Consider the following 19,747-nt stretch of genomic DNA (forward strand, 5'->3'; position numbering starts at 1 on the left):
GCTCAACACTATTAGTTACCTACAGGCCAGGTATTTAAAACTCTGTTTTCTCCGTCACACATATCACATATACATTGTCAAAAAATTCTGCTATTTATGGCCTCCATTAAAAATTTCTTTCAGCGTGTCAGTGAAGCAATTCACACCAGTTTGCTGTTCAAACTAGTTACCTACAGGCCAGGTATTTAAAACTATGTTTTCTCTGTCACACGGATCACATATATGTTTTCAGAAAATACTGCCATTTCTGACCTCCATTAAAAATTTCTTTCAGTGTGTTAGTGAAGCTATTCACACCAGTTTGCTGTTCAAACTAGTTACCTACAGGCCGGGTATTTAAAACTCTGTTTTCTCCGTCACACGGATCACATATACAGTAAGTTCGCTCCAAACTCAATCATTTGTAGGGAGCGTGGAAGATACTTCCTCAATTTAAAAAGGGCAAGGCACGTGGCAAGGGATTGGGAACTGGACGTGATGGAGATGGTGCATGCAGAGGCCGAGGACAAGGCCTTGGGCAAGCCGAAATTGTGCCACAACAAACACCCACATCTTCTCATCCGACTTTCCTGTCCAAATTCCTAGGGGTCCGCAGCACACCACTATTGAACCTAGAGCAGTTTCAAAAGGTTGTTGGTTGGATAGCGGATAATGCTTACAGTCACTTAGCCATCAGCACCACCCCGTCTTCCACACGGTCAAGTTTCAGTAGCCATGAGTCTGGACTGTATAGTACTCACCCTGATCCTCCTTCTTCCCACCATGCCAAGTGCCCGGAGACAACTGATCCCACACTTGGACACTCTGCAGAGCTGTTCACTTTTCCATTTATAGATTCGGGCCTCTCGCCTGGTCCACTTGAAGCGGGGCAAGAGGAGATCGCGTGTAGCGATGCCCAAATATTTGAGCAGCCACGGTCAAACGAAGGCGACGGTGGGAAAGTGTCACAAGAGGTGGACGATGATGAGACACAATTGCCAGAAAGTCAGGAGGTGGACCAGGGTGCGGAAGTGGAAGACGAGGTGGTGGATGATATTGTAACTGACCCAACCTGGCAGGAGGACATGCAGAGCGAGGACAGCAGCACACAGGGGGAAGGAGGCAGAGCACCCCAACAGGCAGGAAGAAGCAGTGTAGTGGCCGCAGACAGAAGGCAGGCAACCGTTCCCCGTAACACCAACACGAAGGAAGTTGCCAGTACAACTGTTAGGTCTTCCTGAGTCTGGTTGTTTTTTAAAGACTCTGCCGATAACCCCAAAAAGGCCATTTGCACCACCTGCCAGGCCAGCATCAGAAAGGGTGGCAAAATGACCAGCCTGACCACCACCATCATGATCAGGCACATGGCAGCAAAGCACCCGACTTTGTGGGCCAAACCCCAGGGTCCAGGAACAGTATATGCGGGTGGCCAATCCCCTGCCCATGGTGCATGCGAAGACACCTCCTGCCCTGCACCTTTCATTGCACACTCTCAAGAAGCAGTATCAGGAAGCATGTCCATGTCCTTGTCCCAGCGCAGCGTTCAGTTGTCCATACCCCAGTCCTTGGAACGCAAGCGCAAATATGCAGCCAATGCCCCACAGGCCACACTACTAAATTCTCACATTTCACGATTGCTTGCGCTCTAAATGTTGCCTTTTAGGCTTGTGGAGATGGAAGCATTCCGCAACCTGATGGCGGTGGCCGTCCCTCGGTAGTCGGTCCTAGCGGCCACTATTTCTCCCGGTGTGCCATCCCCGCATTACACAAGCACATGTCCCAAAACATTAGCATGCTCTCAACAACGCAGTTACTGGTAAAGTCCACCTAACCACGGACACGTGGACAAGTGCTTGTGGGCAGGGATGGTATAGCTCACTGACGGCACACTGGGTTAACATAGTGAAAGCCAGGACCCTGTCAGACCTTTGGACGGAGCACGTCCTCCCGACGCCAAGGATTGCGGGCCCTAGGTCAATCAGGGTTGCTCCCACAGTCTACAGCTCCTGCACCTCATCCTCTTCAGCCTCCTCCTCCTCTTCAGCCTCCATTTCCTAAATGACCACATCAGTCACAAGGTGGAAGCACTGCAGCACTGCCTCGGCCAAGCGGCAACAGGCTGTGCTGGAGCTAATATGCTTAGGTGAAAAACCGCACAATGCTGAAGAGTTGTGGACAGCTCTGAAAGAGCAGGCAGATCTGTGCCTCACACCGCTGAACCTACAGCCAGGCATGGTCGTGTGTGACAATGGCCGGAACTTGGTGGCGGCTGTGAGGCGAGGCGAGCTCACACACGTACCATGCCTGGCCCATGTGCTTAACCTCGTAGTTCAGCGGTTTCTCAAATCCTACCCGGAGCTGCCGGTACTGCTTGTTAAAGTACGCCGTCTGTGTGCCCATTTTAGAAAGTCAGATACAGCTTCCGCCGACCTTGCAGTGTTTCAGCAGCATTTGCAGCTTCCGGCTCACAGACTGGTGTGTGATGTTCCCACGTGTTGGAACTCTACACTGCAGATGTTGTGAAGGATTTGTGAGCAGAAGAGGCCAGTTGTTGAGAACCAGCATCAACAAGGTATTCAGTTCAGACTCCACACATAAGACCTCAGGAGTGGACATGGATGGCCAACATATGCACCATCCTCCAAAACTTTGAGGGCTCCACGAAGATGGTGAGCGGCAATGACGCCATAATTAGCGTCACCATCCCACTTCTCTGTCTTCTGAAACGCTCTCTGCTCACAATAAAAGAGGATGCATTGCAGGCGGAGCACGATAAGAGGGAGCAAGGAACCATACAGGGTGATTACACACAGCCAAGCCTCATCTCATCCCAACATGGATTGGGTGACAATGAGGAAGAGGAGGAGGAAGAGGAAGGACAGGAGCTAGTTTCATGCACTATAGATGGTACTACCTGCACAGTTGTTATACCGTCTGTTCAGCGTGGATGGCAAGAGGACAGAGAGGAGGAGGAGGAGGAAGAGGAGGAGGAGAGCATTGTTAGTCATCCTCTTGGTGAGGACATGAAAGTCTTGCCTGTTAGTAGTCTGGCACACATGGCTGAGTTTATGTTACACTGCCTTTCCCATGACCATCGCGTTCTCAAAATTTTGGGTAACAGTCATTACTGGTTGGTGACACTTCTAGACCCATGCTACAAGGAGAACTTTATAGCTCTTATTCCTGAGGCGGAAAGGTGTACAAAAATGGGGCAGTACCAGAAGGCCCTTGTTGCGGAACTATTAAAAAAATTCACATCTGAAAACGCTGGCAGCAGAGGGCACACTTCGTTGGACAACCAAGGAGTACAGGCGAGAGAGACACAACTTCAATCCAGCAGAGGCAGGGGAACACTTTCAAAGTTCTGTGAGAGTTTTCTTAGACCCTCCCATCACACAGGCCCTGAGGCGTGGGCTACTCTCACAAGGAGTGCAAAGTTTGTGAAGATGCTGAAGGAGTACCTTGCCGACCGTACCAATATCCTCGGTGATTCCGCTGTGCCTTATAATTATTGGATATCCAAGCTGGATACGTGGAATGAACTGGCTCTCTATGCCTTGGAGGTCCTGGCCTGCTCTGCCGCCAGCGTTTTATTAGAGTGCGTTTTTAATGCCGCCGGTGGAATTATAACTGATAAGCGCATCCGCCTGTCAACTGAAAATGCTGACAGGCTGACTCTTATAAAAATGAACAAGGGCTGGATTGGGCCAGACTTCTCAACACCACCGAATGATAGCAGCGTAACATAAACTCAAATCCAGTGTCTTTTCTTGGGAAGTGTACTCCCATGCACCTTTTCACAGCCACAAATGGGTATACGCTTCCTGATCTTGGCTATATGCTCTTGTCCTCCTCCTTCTCCTCATCCTCCACCACCATATTACCAGGGTGATCGTGGTCCGTGATGCAACACCCACATAATTTTTTTAAGGGTGTTGATGATGCCCGTGAAAAAATTTTTTTATACAGTATGTTCATGTATACCCCCCAGGGGTAAATGTTTGTCAGCCCATACACTTACTGCATGGGCATTAGAAGTATGGGAGGCCCGCTCCTTTCTAATGGGAACATTTTTTTATGAGGCCCTCCTCCACGTCTCTTCCAAGGGTCATTGAAGTGCCTCCAAATTTTTGGCAGCCCTTGCATTCACTGCATGGGCCAACACTATGGGAGACTCTCTCCTTTCTAATGGGAATTTTTCATTACTGTCGAATTGCTCTGCGTGTCTTTAAATTCTTAGTGGGGTTTTTCCTAAAATTGGTCAGCTGTTGGACTCACTGCATACCCTATAACTGTATGGCAGACCCTCACCTTTCTAATGGGAACATGTCGTACCTTGTTACTGTGGCCCTGCTCCGTGTGTCTTTAAATTCTTAGTGGGGTTTTTCCCAAATTTTGGCAGCCCTTGCAGTCACACCATGGGCATTACCACTATAGGAAACCTGCTCCTTTATAATGGGAACATTTTTTTTTACCGAGACCCTCTTCTATGTCTCTTCAAAGGGGTATTGGGTTGCGTCCAAATTTTTGGCAGCCTTGCAGTCACTGGATACGCAATAACAGTATAGGAGACCCACTTGTTAATAATGGGAACAACAAAGCATAGCCGGTTGATGGCTCTCTAACAATAACTTGGGTCGACTGCTGGCCTTTTAAGAATAGTAAAAGCCGTCTGATGTCCCTATAAAAATAGGCTTTATGACTTTCAGAGTCCCTCCATTATAAATAAAACAGGATGTGTCTGATGATGTGTCACACACCACATTGCCAGATAAGGTTGTAAAATGTTAAAATGACATTTCCTCGTGAATGCATTTATCTTAAAAAAACCATAAAAAAAACAAAACAATAGGATCTTTCTTTAGTATAAAAAGCAGCGTCACCAACTTAACAACAATGTAATCACATTGCTCAGCTCATGCAACTCCTCCTCCATCTCCGAAATGACCACATCAGTCACAAGCTGACAGCACTGCAGCACTGCCTTGGCCAAGCGGCAACAGACTATGCTGAAGATAACATGCTTAATGCTTAATTGGCAAACCGCCCAGCGCTGCAGAGTTGTTGAAAGCTGTAACACAGCAGCCTGATCTGTGGCTCACCGCTGAACATACAGCCAGGCATGGTCGTGTGTGACAATGGGCGGAACCTGGTGACAGAGAAATGACAGCCAGGGTAGATACGGTTTCCCTCTATGCCAGTCCTTTTACCGAGTTAAAGAATATGGCTGTGGTGAAATACAACTCCCACTGAGAAGCTGTTTCAGATTGAAAATCATTGTGCCCACCAGAGGATTTGATTCTGATGGCTAACCTTTCTCCCCCGCTCAAGAGCCCTATAGCAGCTGCAAAGTTAGCACTATCATGAACTCTCCTGAGATAGAAGCCAAGGCACTCTAGAGGATTCTCTGGCGGGACCGTCCAACCCTGCCAAGAAGCAGTCCTGGCTAAGAAAAGTGTGTGGAAAGGTTCACGGACACTCTATGGCTGCTTTTTTACTGAGGAGGAAACACACGCAAAGACGGGGAGAACATACAAAGTCCTTGCAGATGTTGTCCTTAATGGGATTTGAACCCAGGATCCCAGCGCTGCAAGTCTTCAGTGCTAACCACTGATCCAATGTGCTGCCGTTCACCCTCTAATATCTAACAGGTTGGAGAAACTTGCATCTACTGCCACTCTATCTTCAGTTCCTTTGTCAGAAAATGTAATTGGGCAGCCACTCAGTCTACCAAATAAAATTCCTGAGAAGGAAATTGGGGATGGCTTCGCTACTGGTACTGGGGGCAGTGCTAATACCATGGCATCGTACCATAGTTTGCTGGAAATATTCCAGGCTGGTAGCAGGCAAGCAAATTCCCACAGAAAAGTACCAGCAGTAATGTTCAGGGACCCGCGTTTGTAGAAGACGGAGACAACACCGGGAGAAATAGTGACGGCTGGAGACCGAGTATGGACACGAGGCATGAGGCATGTGGTTGTGAAAAGCTTCCGCCACCACGAGCCTAAAAGGCCACATTTCAAGTGAAAGCAGTTTTACAGGACTTCCTGTGAGAAATGACACGTAGGGTAGATAGGGTTTCCCTCTATGCCAGTCCATTCACCGAGCTAAATACAACTGTCAGCAAAAAAAGTTGTGGACTGGCTCCGTACCAGCCCTGGCCACATTCACCTCTCCACGTGTCTGTGATTAGGCGGTCCTTCCCAGTAAGTGCACTGGGGAGGGCACGGGTAATGTTATGGGACCTGTGCTTGTGGAAGGCGGAGGCAATACTGTGAAATATAGTGGTGGCTGGGGACCGAGTATGAACACCCGGACGCCGCCGGCATGAGGTTGTGAAAAGCTTCCGCCTCCATGAGCTTAAAAGGCCATATTTCAAGTCCAAAAAGCTGCCCATAAATCTGGCAGTTTAGTGTTGCGATCTGTGGGTGGGTGGGTGGCTAGCTGCATACTAGCACTTGCATTCCAAGTAACAGAAAACTAAGCAGATGGTGGCCTCTATCATCATCATGGCCTCACCTTGGCACTATGAACTCTCCTGAAGGAGAAGCCAGGGCCCGCCGGAGGAGTCTCCGGTTCTCTGTTGGGCCTATCCAACCCTGTTGAAATTAGCCCTGGCTAAGAAAAGTGTGGGGGAAGGTTCCCGGACACTCTATGGCTGCTTATTTAATGTGGATTGGCAATCCTTATGCATGTTATTTCTGAAACCGGATTACAGATCAGGCCATTGTTCAACTCTGTATTCAAGAAATTAAATGTGCAAAGAAAGATGTGGGTGTGTCAAAGCACCACCGACAAGGGCGAGTTGATGTTGGACGGGCTGCCATTGCTTCTGCAGCAAGCTACATTACAGGACTTCCTGTGAGAAATGACATGCAGGGTAGATAGGGTTTCCCTCTATGCCAGTCCTTTCACCGAGCTAAATACAACTGTCAGCAAAAAAAGTAATGGACTGGCTCCATACCGTCCCTGGCCACATTCATCTGTCCATGTATTTGTGGGTAGGTGGTCCTTCCCAGTAAGTGCACTGGGGAGGGCACGGGTAATGTTGTGGGACCCGTGCTTGTGGAAGGCACAGGCGATACCGGGAAATATAGTGTTGGCTGGGGACCGAGTATGGACACCCAGCCTCCACCGGCATGAGGTTATGAAAAGCTTCCGCCTCCATAAACCTAAAAGGCCACATTTCAAGTGCAAGCAGCTGTAAAAAAATTGGCTGTATAGAATTGCAGCCTGTGGGTGGGTGGGTGGCTGCCTGCATACTTGCTCTTGCATTGCAAGGAATGGGGTAGGGACAACAGAACGCTGCAGAGGGACAAGGACGTGGGCGGTGATTGTTGCAAGTCTGCAATTACAGGTTCATAGCGGGAGGCATCTTCGCATGCGCCAAGGATCACTTATGATAGGCACACTTTTAGGCAGTGACCTGGGAGTCAGAGATGCTTCCAGAGGTCTTCCCCATGCTGTTCCCATGTCTTTTCAGCACTGTATACATGTGTCTGATGATGTGTCACATACCACATGGCCAGATAAGGTTGTAAAATGTTAAAATGACATTTCCTGGTGAATGCATTTGTCTTGGTTGAAAGCAATGCAAAAGTGCAAAAACGCATCAAAAACGCTACACGTGAACATAGCCCATGGTGTGAAGGAGTATTTTTGTTTTTGGTTATTTATTTTGCTTTATATACATTGTACATGTCATGGAAACGATGTTCCTTAACATATTTCCCAGAAAAATCCATTTTGGTTTCGTTTTGGTATGTTTTATTGTGAGTTCGTAAAAGTGGCGTAATACCTCTGACAACATTGTTGACAGAAGTGACCTGGGAGTCAGAAATGCTTTCAAGGGTCTTCCCCATGCTGTCCCCATGTCATTTGAGCACTGTTCCCATCGATTTTGGCAATTTTTAGGCCCTCTGCAGCCCGCCGGGGGGAGCCACCAGAAAAATGCTCGAGTTTTCCATAGACTTACATTGGGCTCGTTGCTCGGGTCGAGCACCCAAGTATTCCAATTTGCTCGACCCGAGCAACGAGGACCCGAGCATTTTAGTGCTCACCTATCACTAGTCATAATGGGCTCTTGGCCTTTATCTCACTGTGCTGCTGCAGTCAGCTTCAGTCTGCACGGAGCCTGCAGACTAGGAAGAAGGTGGACCGCTGCTTGTTTGTTCACTAATTAGTTATCCTCTCCCCAGCCCCTTGTCTTGAGGCGTGTGGGACAGCGGGGAGAGGGGAGAATGTGTGAAAATAGGCAGACTTATGCAGATTAAAAATGCTTGCGTGGGCTGCAGCTGCAACAAGCAGTAAAGTTGTGGGTTTTAAGGTGTCTATTGATGAACAACATGTCTTCCTAAGGTGAGTCTTTGTCCCTATCCCTACAATGGGTGCCTTCTTGAAGCCAGGGTCCAGTCATAGGCCAAAACCAATTCAGGTTATCGCTTCTCGGCCTTTTGGCTAACATCAAGTGTAGTATCTGTTCTCATTTAGTATATGTGCTTTGCTTTTACCAATATATAGTATTGTAATGTTATCTATCTATCCCTTCCTTCCTGAGATAAGCTGCAATAATGCATTTGTCCTTTTCTACACTGTTGCACACACACCATATACCTAATCAGTGGCCTTGTTATCAGCTGCTACTCTTTTAACTCAACTGTCCCATCAGTTGGGTGTTGCTGAGTACCACGCATTTAAAAAAAAATTTGGAGGCCGCTACAATTTCTTTAGTGAAATGCTGACTCCCTCTGGTGGAGTACTGACTTCTTTAATTTTCTATCTGTGGATGATAAAAAAGATATAAAAAAGTTTGGTCTGAGATGTTGTTTTAAAGTGCTACCTCTGTCTGTCAATCAGAGCATCCTATTGGTTTTCACCCAGGCAGATAGATTGCTTGCAATAGATGTAATGAGTGAATGGAACAATGGAATAATACAAGAGAATGGGACAATGGAACAATGGAACAATGCAAGAATGGAAGAATGGAACATCATTGCACGTGTCATAATGAGCTCCTGGCCTTTATCTGGCTGTGCTGCTGCAGTAAGCTTCAGTCTGCAGGGAGCCTACAGACTAGGAAGAAGGTGGACCGCTGCTTGTTTGTTCACTAATTAGTTATACTCTCCCCATACCCTTGTCTTGAGGCGCGTGGGACAGCGGGGGGAGGAGAGAATGTGTGAAAATAGGCAGACTTATGCAGACTAAAAATGTGTGTGTGGGCTGCAGCTCCAACAAGCAGTAAAGTTTTGGGTTTTAAGGTGTCTATTGATGAACAACATGTTTTCCTAAGGAGAGTCTTTGTCCCTATCCTTATGTAACACGGGCACTTTAGATGCAGCGACACAGAAACACAGAGCAGCCAATACAGGGTTAATATACAGGGGAAGTTTATAATAACAGGGTAAATCTCCACGCAGGGAGTATCAGGGGAAAAACTAGGGAAAAGCAGGTAAAAGTCTATCACTGACAGTTCACAGTTTAACGGGATGTAGCAAAGTCAAACCGGTTATAATCAACAGGTTTTTTTCACTTAGCTGACTCTCGCTCCTTACAAGGCAGATGCACGGTGATGCCGGTGTTGATATTTCAGGCGTCCCCGCCCAAACAATGCTCTGTCTTCTGGCGGCAGCGGGTGGTCTCCGGTTTTACCCGCTGAGCCCCTAGTCCATAACACTGCACCTCACGTGCCTGGCTCCACCAACCCTGCGTCTCTTCTCTAGTCAGCCTGACTCCTCCGGTCCCCTTTACTCAGCTCTTGCTCCCAGTCCTGGAGCCAGGAGCCTGGACCCTCTCACGCTGCTCTGCTGATCCGGATCCAGCTCCGCTTTTCCGTGCAAAACGTACTCGTCTCTTCCTCCCTCTAGTCACACCAGGAGTCCCTCTGTCACCTGACCTCCCAGCTCTCTCTCTCGACACACCCCCTGCTTCCCTGTCACATGACTCATCTGCTTGCAGTCTGTCTTCCCCCTGCAACAAGAGGTACGGCCCCGGCAGTTCCGGATCCCTTGCTCGGAAAGTACTTACACCACGGTCGTCCCCCTTACACCTACAATGGGTGCCTTCTTGAAGCCAGGGTGCAGTCATAGGCCAAAACCAATTCAGGTTATCGCTTCTCTGCCTTTTGGCTAACATCAAGTGTAGTATCTGTTCTCATTTAGTATATGTGCTTTGCTTTTACCAATATATTGTATTGTAATGTTATCTATCTATCTATCTATCTATCTATCTATCCCTTCCTTCCTGAGAAAAGCTGCAATAATGCATTTGTCCTTTTCTACACCGTTGCACACACACCATATACCTAGTCAGTGGCCTTGTTATCAGCTGCTACTCTTTTAACTCAACTGTCCCATCAGTTGGGTGTTGCTGAGTACCATGCATTTAAAAAAATGTTTTGGGCCGCTACGATTTCTTTAGTGAAATTCTGGCTCCCTCTGGTGGAGTACTGACTTCTTTAATTTTATTTCTGTGGATGAAAAAAAAAAGATATAAAAAAGTTTGGTCTGAAATATTGTTTTAAAGTGCTACATATGTCTGTCAATCAGAGCATCCTATTGGTTTTCACCCAGGCAGATAGATTGCTTGCAATAGATGTAATGAGTGAATGCAACAATGTAATAATGCAAGAGAATGGGACAATGCAAGAATGGAAGAATGGAACATCATTGCACGTGTTATAATTGCCTCCTGGCCTTTATCTGGCTGTGCTGCTGCAGTCAGCTTCAGTCTGCAGGGAGCCTGCAGACTAGGAAGAAGGTGGACCTCTGCTTGTTTGTTCACTAATTAGTTATCCTCTCCCCCCACTGTCCGTGTGGGACAGTGGGGGAGAGGGGAGAATGTTAGAAAATAGGCAGACTTAATCAGATTAAAAATACGTGCGTGGGCTGCAGCTGCAACAAGCCGTAAAGTTGTGGGCTTTAAGGTGTCTATTGATGAACAACATATTTTCCTAAGGGGAGTCTTTGTCCCTATCCCTACAATGGGTGCCTTCTTGACGCCAGGGTACAGTCATAGGCCAAAACCAATTCAGGTTATCGCTTCTCGGCCTTTTGGCTAAGATCAAGTGTAGTATCTGTTCTTTTAAGAACACAAGAGCTATGATCTACACTTGAAGAGAGCGATCGAACTCGGATGGAGAAGACCTTTGGAGCCCAGCTGACATCGGAGAAGGAAGGCGGATATTGGTCAGAGGAAGAAACTCTAAGGAATTCAGAAGAAGACGAAGTCTCGGAGAAGAATCGGGGTGTCTTGAGGAATCTTCGAGGAAGAAAATCAGCGAGACAAAGACCTTTCGGGGAATTTTTCCAGAACACGATGGGAGAAGAATCTGCATAGCTTCATCCCTTCCGGGAAGAGTTCCAGATACAGCTCCAAGAAGTAACTGCAGGAGGAAAACCATGGCAAGCGCTGCGAGGAAGGCCGAAAATAAGAGCCTGGAGCAGGGGATTGCCAGGAGGGCCCAGCCAGGAGCCGATTCTGCCCCCAAGGACTCTGTCTCCACGACTGTCCTGCAGAAGAGACCCCAGAAGCCCCACCATGAAGCTCCAACCCTGGAGCCCTGGATGCGGCAGACGGTGGCCCTGAAGCTCAAGGAAGTGGATGGGACAATGTCAGACATGTCCTCGGACGTTTTCTGCCAGAAGATGCTGCTGGATCGAGGCTTCTCCAGGTCGGACACCCTCAGCATCCAGACCTTCTTGACGGGGATCTTCTTCGTCACGTTTGCCACTGTGAACACCTGCAGGAGGTTCTGGGAAATGGTAAGCGCAAAAGGAACGGATAATTATTTCTCTGCCTTTACAGGTAGCTGCCCTATCCAGAGGGACGAGAGGAGGATGACGGTCTCCATGGGCAACCCGCACACCCCAGGCAAAGACATCTGTACCTTCCTGAGTCACTTCTGTTTAGTTGTGATGGAACCCTCTCACATACTGAATGGAATCGGCTTCTGGACAGGTAAGTGGTCGGTGACCGTTAGACTCCATGGACCTGGCTTACTCAGGCGGCCTTCGGCACCTGCCCCCGAAATTCTTCCTGGGCAACTCCTAGGGCCTCATCTATTACCCGTACATGCTGCGGAATTGCAGGAGATGCTGCAAGAATGGCCATGAGATGAAGGACTGCAAGGAGGACACTTGCAGTATTTGTCGAGTGACGGGACACAGCTCGAAGGACTGCCCGAAGAAGACATCCTGTAACCTGTGTGGGCTGGCGGCTCATCTGTACAAGGATTGCCCCAAGCGTGAGAGATCCTGGGCATCGGTGGTTGCGACGACCTCAACTCGGGAGGACAAGGCCCCGACGACCAGGCCTGTGAAGGTCAAGGACGTGACGACCAAGGTCCCAGCGGCCAAGGCCGAGACGACCAAGGCCAAAGCGGGCAATGAGTCAGTAGCCAAAGCCCCAGCGACAGTCCCAGCAGCCCCGAAGCAGAAGAAAAATAAGAAGTCAAAGGACGGTAAGAGTTCTGTCGCCCCTCTCCTTATCCCTCCCCCTGCCACCCCCGTACAATCCCCCCATACCCCGGCCACCCCTGCTGAGGATTCCACTTCCTCTTCTTCCTTCCCCTACTCCTCAGCAGGTGTCCTTTCTCCTGCCCTGGCAGCCACTCTCCCTCCCCAGACCATGGTAGCGGTGGAATTAACCTTTCCTCCACCCGCCGCTATCTATTCCGAGGAGGATTTTCCCCCTCTTGTCTCCCCAGTTCCAACCCGGGGAAAGAGGAAGGTGGAGGACAGCCCTGCTACTGAATCCTCCAAAAAGAAGATTCTGGGTTTCGAAAAGGAGGACACCCTCCCTGAGCCAGAAGAGATGGAGCACATGGTCGAGACTCTGGTGGCCGAGCCAGAAGAGGAGGAACTGGTGGTCACCGAGATCGAGGCTGCGCTGCTCGACCAGATCTAGGAAGAGAGCCTGCTGGTGATCCCATCACCAGCAGTCAACACCGACAAGGGACCACACGACCAGAGTGGTAACTGAGGTGTATTGCCTGTGCTAACTTTTTCCTTTTTCCATACATGATGTCTAATATTAAACTTTTTTTCCATTAATGTCAGGAGCATCAAGGACAAGTTCAGACATCAGACTGTTTATGCCTTTCTTACTTCCCAGTTGTGAGATGTTTATATGTTGCAGGAGTGTTCCCTTCCCTCCTCTAGGTCCTTCAAACACCTGGCCGGTCAGTGGTCCCACGGTCCATCCTACTGGCTCGGTGGGGGTGACTGCAAGTTTGCGAGGGTTGCAATTCTGATCAGGGGGAGCGCATTCACGCTTGAATCCGTCCAGGAGCTCATCTGCGGCAGGGTTCTTCTTGTAGATGGCAACTGGGCGGGAGAACCTGTCAGGTTCATCAATGTGTATGCGTCCCCACTGAAGAATGAGCGTTTGGAGCTTTTCCAGACCCTGTGGCTTCAGCTTGCCACCACCACTACCTTAGTGATAGCCGGGGATTTCAACTGCCACATCGAGGAGGACGGTCGTATTTCCGGCACATCTGCCAAGTTGGACATCACGTCCAAGCTGCTCATCGAGATGGTAACCGAGGCCTCTCTTCAGGACGTGGTGGGCTCCATGGGGAGAGGCTCCACGAACTATTCGTGGAGCCAAGCCGATGGCTCGCTCCGCTCCTGGATTTACTTTGTGTTGACCTCTCGTTCAGTCAGGCAGAGTAGGCACTCGATGGTTCCCTGCTTCTTCTCCGACCAGAGAGCCATTCACTTACAAGGTGTCCTCAGTGACGGTTTTCCATCCGGCCCCGGCTCCTGGAAGCTGAATTGCACTCTGCTGGCTCAGCTGAAGTCCTGGAGGAGCTGAGAGCAGCCTACGCAATGTGGCGGTCATACAAGGGTAGCTTCCTAACAGTCTCTGATTGGTGGGAGTATGTTAAACTTGAGTTTCGCTATTTCTTTCAGGCCAAGGGTTGACAACAGGCATGTGAGAAGAGGAGAGACTTCAGAGGGCTGCAGCGCGAGCTGCGGTCACTGCAGGACCTCCTTCACTACGGCTGATATGTGAGGGAGGAGCTGGAGGAGACCAAGAGGAGCCTGAAAAGGCACTTTGAGGAGGAGTCCAAGCGAATCATCTTCCATTCCAAGGTAAAGAATCTGGAGAAGGGCGAGAAATGTAACTCATTCTTTTTCAGGAAACTCCATGCCGGCCACACGCCCCTGAACGAGCTGCGAGACAAGAGCGAAAACATGCGATGTGGGAAGGAGGACGTGATGAGGTCGTCAGCGACTTCTACAGCGAACTCTACTCCCACAAGACTACCGACCCCGACGCTGCTGATAAGTTCATGTCAGGTATCACTAACCATCTTGATCCTGCAGGCACGGCAGCCTTGGACAAACCTCAGACGGTGGGCGAATTGCTCTCTGCCGCTAAATCCTTGAGAACCGGCAGGACCCCGGGCAGTGATAAGCTTCCAACGGAGCTCTATGTAGCGCTGGGCGACCTCATCTGTCTGGACCTGTTGGACCTGTACGAGGAGATGGTGGTGGAGGGTAGAATGCCTCTGTGATTGAGGGAAGGAATGGTCACGATCTTGTACAAGCAGAAGGGAGAGAGGTGCGACCTGAGGAATTGGCGTCCCATCACTCTGCTCAACGTGGACTATAAGATCCTGGCCAAGATGATGGCGACACGACTGAAGACGGTCATAGGACGGATCATCCACCCGGACCAGACCTGCGGCATCCCTGGATGTCGCATCGCAGACAGCCTTGCTCTCGTGCGGGGCATGGTCGAGTACATCAAGGGGCGCCATGCACACGCGGCCCTGGTCTCCTTGGATCAGGAGAAGGCCTTCGACCAGGTTTCCCACGAGTTCATGGGCCGAGCTCTGCACCGGTTAGGTTTGGGTAACATGTTTTGTTTGTATGTCCGTCTGATGTATTTTGACATCCACAGCTTGGTGTTGGTGAATGGCTGGAAGACTAATCCCTTCCCTGTTCTCTCTGGGGTCAGACAAGGCTGCCCTCTATCACCTCTTCTTTTTGTTTGTGTTATAGAACTCTTCGCAGAGGCTATCCGGCAGAATGGAGAGATTAGAGGAATCATCGCATCGGGTCCAGGACGAAACGAGGTCAAGTGCTCGCTCTACATGGACGACGTCACTGTCTTCTGCGCTGATCGCGGTTCAGTCGACGCTCCCGTCTAGACGTGTGAGAGGTTTGGCCCGGCTTCAGGGGCCAAAGTCAACTGCGGGAAGTCGGAAGCCATACTATTCGGGGATTGGCAGCCGGCCCCCTCTGCCTCCTTCACCTTCAACATTCAACCGGATTTCCTTAAGGTGCTGGGAGTCTGGTTCGGGAAGGAAGGAACGGCCCTCAAGTCCTGGCAAGAACTCTTGGCCAAGGTGAAAAGACGGATCGGACTCTGGAGCCTCAGACACCTCACTTGTGAGGGTAAGGCACTCTACCTGCGTAACGAGGTTCTTCCCGTGTTGCAGCACACGGCGCAGGCCTGGCCCCCACACGTCACCATGTGCAGGGCCATTGCCAGGACGGTGTTTCACTTTGTCTGGGGGTCCAAGATGGACAGAGTCAGGAGGGCCGTCATGCACAAAGAGCCTCGCAAGGGTGGGAAGGGCGTTCCAGATATGCCCACCCTCCTGCGGTCCTCTTTTGTGTGTGATTGTGTCCGTCGGACTTTGCAAGTCAAGAATGGCTCTGCGGGCAGGTCCATGTCTCGCTTCCTCCTTCCTCTTTGGAGGTGACTTGGCTGGGACAAGTGGGACAGCTCTTTCCCCTACAACTGGATTACGCCATGGTTCTACGGAGACGTCGTTCGATTTGTGGGAAAACACCAACTGGAGGGACTCAAGCCTGACTTGTGGAAGCCCAAAACTATCCACAAGCTCAGAGCCAAGGATGACGTGGAGAACATCATTGGACTTCGCCAGGACACGCTGGAGACTGTATGGACAAATGTGTCGTCTGATATGCTGACCAACGGGCACAAGGACTTGTCGTGGATGGCGATTCAGGGCGGACTGCCCGTCCGGTCATTCTTGCTTGCCCGGAACCTGTGCAAGACCCGGTACTGCCCAAGGTGCCCCTTCATGGAGATAACATCTTTGCACACTTTTTGGGACTGCCGATTTGCACAGTACCTGTTGACTGCCCTTGAGGACGACCTGAGGAAATCTGTCCCCAGGGCGAGCCTATCGCACCATTCTGTGCTTTACGGACTCTTCCCAGGGGTTCATACCGTTGGAGCCATCCAGGACGCTTGGTGCCTTATGAACTGCTTCAAGGACGACGTTTGGGTCGCCAGGAACCTGCCCATCTTGAGGAGGGTCCAGGACTGCCGCAGGCTGATCCACAGCCTGCTCAGAGACTATTCCACTGTGGATGGTCCGGAGGACGAGGATGAGGAATAGGACTAAACCCCTTCCCCCCATCCCCCCTTCCCCCCATCCCCCCTTTCCCCTTATGTGTCTTGTTTTTCAATAAAGCTTCTGGCCTGTGGTTTTTCCCTCCCTATCCCCTCTTTCCCACTCCCCATTCCCTATCACGATTCGTCGTACTGTGTTGATTGACATGCTTTTTCTTTCAGATTGAGTGTTTTGTGTAGCATAGGGGTGTGATGTGTCTAGTTAGTGCGTAGTATCCTTATACTATGTAAATATGATGTAGAATTCTGTGTGTACTGGGCTGCGGCACTGTACTCTGTTAACTTATTTATTTTTGCTAATAAAAGATATATTCAATCAAAAAAATCTGTTCTCATTTAGTATATGTGCTTTGCTTTTACCAATATATTGTATTGTAATTAGTGATGAGCGAACGTGCTCGCCACTGCTCGGTACTCGCCCGAGCATCACGGTGATCGACAAGCTCGGCGCTCGCCGAGTATTTCCGGTTTCCTCAGGCGGGAACTCGGGTCCTCTCCCTGCATGTTTGGCGCTCTTTAGAGAGCCAATGAACATGCAGGGATTGCCTGCCATGCAGTGTAATGCCGTAGCCATGTTGGTTGTGGGCATTACAGTGATTGGCTGGCTGCACAGCGTCATAAGACCTGGCGCCGCCATGCTCGTCACAGTCACTCCAGATCAGACAGTGTAGGGAGAGCTACTGCTGTGTCAGGGAGAGATTTAATCGTGTATTAGGTAGTGTAAGGAGAAAAACCGTACATTACACATATCCATCTTAACAAACAGTCCTTCTGAGGACTAATCCATCTGCAGAGATATCAGGCAGGCAGGGTGTATAAACAGGCAGTGTATATAGCAGACTGCAGTGCATATAGCACAAGAGGCTCTATTCCAATTCTGCCTTCTGCTGCTGTTAGATATTTCTAAAAATAGTCCCAGGTCTCAGGGGCTAGAAATACTTTTTTTTGGATCTTAATCCTCATTATTTGTTTAAAAAGCAATCCAGAGAACACAGTTTTTTCTGCGCCATTTGCTTGTTGGCACTGCAGAATACAGCCAGGTCCTTTCAATATTAGAGCGCTAGAAATCCAGCTATTTAAAACTGTGTTTTCTCCGTCAAACGGATCACATATATGTTGACAGAAAATACTGCCATTTCTGGCATCCATTAAAAATTTCCTTTAGTTAAAGTCTGAGAAATGCCGGAAAAATGACTAAGTTCTCAAAAAAATGTTTTCAACTCTTTTTTTAATTTTACCCCGGTGGGATATATATTCTACCCACAAATTTGGAACTCTCCTGGGTACCCTCACACATATTATTCCCTCATTTAACGAATATTTTCACTAAACAGTGAATTTTTCAAAAAGTCAGAAAATTGGCTGAAAATGACTACATATCAAGGACTCATCAGGAGAATTGCTCTGGAACTGAAATTGGAACGCTCAAATACGCTCCCTCTCTGAAAGTCTGACCACTGCCGGAAAAATGACTAAGTCCCCCAAAAATTTTTTTTAAACTTTTTTTCAATTTTACCCCGGTGGGATATATATTCTACCCACACACATTTGGAACTCTCATGGGGTACCCTTACACATATTATTCCCTCATTTAGTGGATATTTTCATAAAAAAGTGAAATTTTCAAAAAGTCAGAAAATTGGCTAAAAATGACTAAATATCAAGGACTCATCGGGCGAATCGCTTTAGAACTGAAATCAGAACACTCAAATACATTTCTCCCTCTCTGAAAGTCTGACAAACGCCGGAAAGATGACTAAGTCCACCCAAAAATTTTTTTCAACTTTTTTTCAATTTTCCCCCAGTGGGATATATATTCTACCCACAAATTTGGAACTCTCCTGGGGTACCCTCACACATATTATTCCCTCATTTAACCCCTTTACAACCCAAGGTGGTTTGCACGTTATTGACCAGGTCAATTTTTACAATTCTGTCCACAGTCACTTTATGAGGTAATTACTCTGGAACGCTTCAACGAATCCCCCTGATTCTGAGATTCTTTTTTCGTGACATATTGTACTTCATGATTGAGGTAAAATTTCTTCGATATCACTTGCGTTTATTTGTGAAAAAAATGGAAATTTGGTGAAAATTTTGAAAATTTTGCAATTTTCAGAATTTTAATTTTTATGCCCTTGAATCAGAGAGATATGTCACACAAAGTAGTTAATAAATAACATTTCCCACATGTTAACTTTACATAGGCTCAATTTTGGAACCAAATTTTTTTTTTGTTGTGGATCTATAAGGGTTAAAATTTGACCAGCGATTTCTCATTTTTCCAACAAAATTTACAAAACCATTTTTCTAGGGACCACATCACATTTGAAATCACTTTGAGAGGTCTTTATGACAGAAAATACCCAAAAGTGACACCATTCTAAAAACTGCACCCCTAAAGGTGCTGAAAACCACATTCAAGAACTTTATTAAACCTTCAGGTGCTTCACAGGAATTTTTGGAATGTGGAAGAAAAAAATGAACATTTAACTTTTTTCACAAAAATGTTACTTTAGACCCAATTTTTTTTATTTTCGCAGGGGTAACAGGAAAAAATGGAACCCAAAATTTGTTGTGCAATTTCCGCTGGGCACGCAGATACCACATATGTGGGGAAAAACCACTGTTTGTCATAAAAATGAAAAAGTGGAAAAAAAAACACTTTTATTTTTACGAATCAATTTGTGAAGCACCTGGGGGTTCCAAGTGCTCACTGTGCATCTAGATAGGTGCCTTTGGGGGTCTAGTTTCCAAAATGGGGTCACTTGTGGGGGAGCTCCAATGTTTATGCACACAGGGGCTCTCCAAACGCAACATGGTGTCCACTAACAATTTGAGCCGATTTTCCATTCAATTTGTTAGCGGACACCATGTTGTGTTTGGAGAGCCCCTGTGTGCCTAAACAGTGGAAACCCCCCACAAGTGACCCCATTTTGGAAACTATACCCCTCAAGAATTTTATCAAGGGGTATAGTGAACATTTTGAACCCAGAGGTACGACACAGAATTTGATAACATTAGGTCATCATATTGAATAAGTTGTCATTAGTCTTGAGCGCAAGTGCTCGCTACTTGAGTTTGCATCGGGTACTCAGGTATGCACCATGTACTGCGTGTGCTCGAGGGACATGCTCGAGTCCCTGCCCTGCATCTTTCACGGTTATTAGACACCCCAAAAAAACATGCGGGGATCGCTCGTGCATGGCAGGCAATCCCTGCAAAGTTTTTTTGGCCGAGAAGCATCTGGGGCGGAGACTCGAGCATGTCACTCAAATACCCACGATACTCAATGCATACCCGATACAAACTCAAGTAGCGAGCACTAGTCGCCATATAGTCATCTTTTTTTCTTACTTTTGAAAAAAATCCC

The 19,747-nt window shown here is 48.3% G+C and overlaps 4 pseudogenes; all 4 read left to right on the forward strand.

Moving 5' to 3' along the window:
- Window positions 1-8,416: 8,416 nt before the first annotated feature.
- Window positions 8,417-8,586, forward strand: LOC141160277 (U2 spliceosomal RNA; annotated as a pseudogene).
- A 1,497-nt stretch (window positions 8,587-10,083) lies between these two features.
- LOC141160314 (U2 spliceosomal RNA) lies at window positions 10,084-10,185 on the forward strand (annotated as a pseudogene).
- Window positions 10,186-11,011: 826 nt separating this feature from the next.
- LOC141160262 (U2 spliceosomal RNA) lies at window positions 11,012-11,125 on the forward strand (annotated as a pseudogene).
- A 610-nt stretch (window positions 11,126-11,735) lies between these two features.
- LOC141157727 (uncharacterized) lies at window positions 11,736-13,915 on the forward strand (annotated as a pseudogene).
- The last annotated feature ends 5,832 nt before the right edge of the window (window positions 13,916-19,747 follow it).

This window comes from Phyllobates terribilis, unplaced genomic scaffold, assembly GCF_046119375.1.
Source record: "Phyllobates terribilis strain yellow unplaced genomic scaffold, ASM4611937v1 Scaffold_8__6_contigs__length_399053987, whole genome shotgun sequence".
In the NCBI taxonomy this organism is placed as follows: domain Eukaryota; kingdom Metazoa; phylum Chordata; class Amphibia; order Anura; family Dendrobatidae; genus Phyllobates; species Phyllobates terribilis.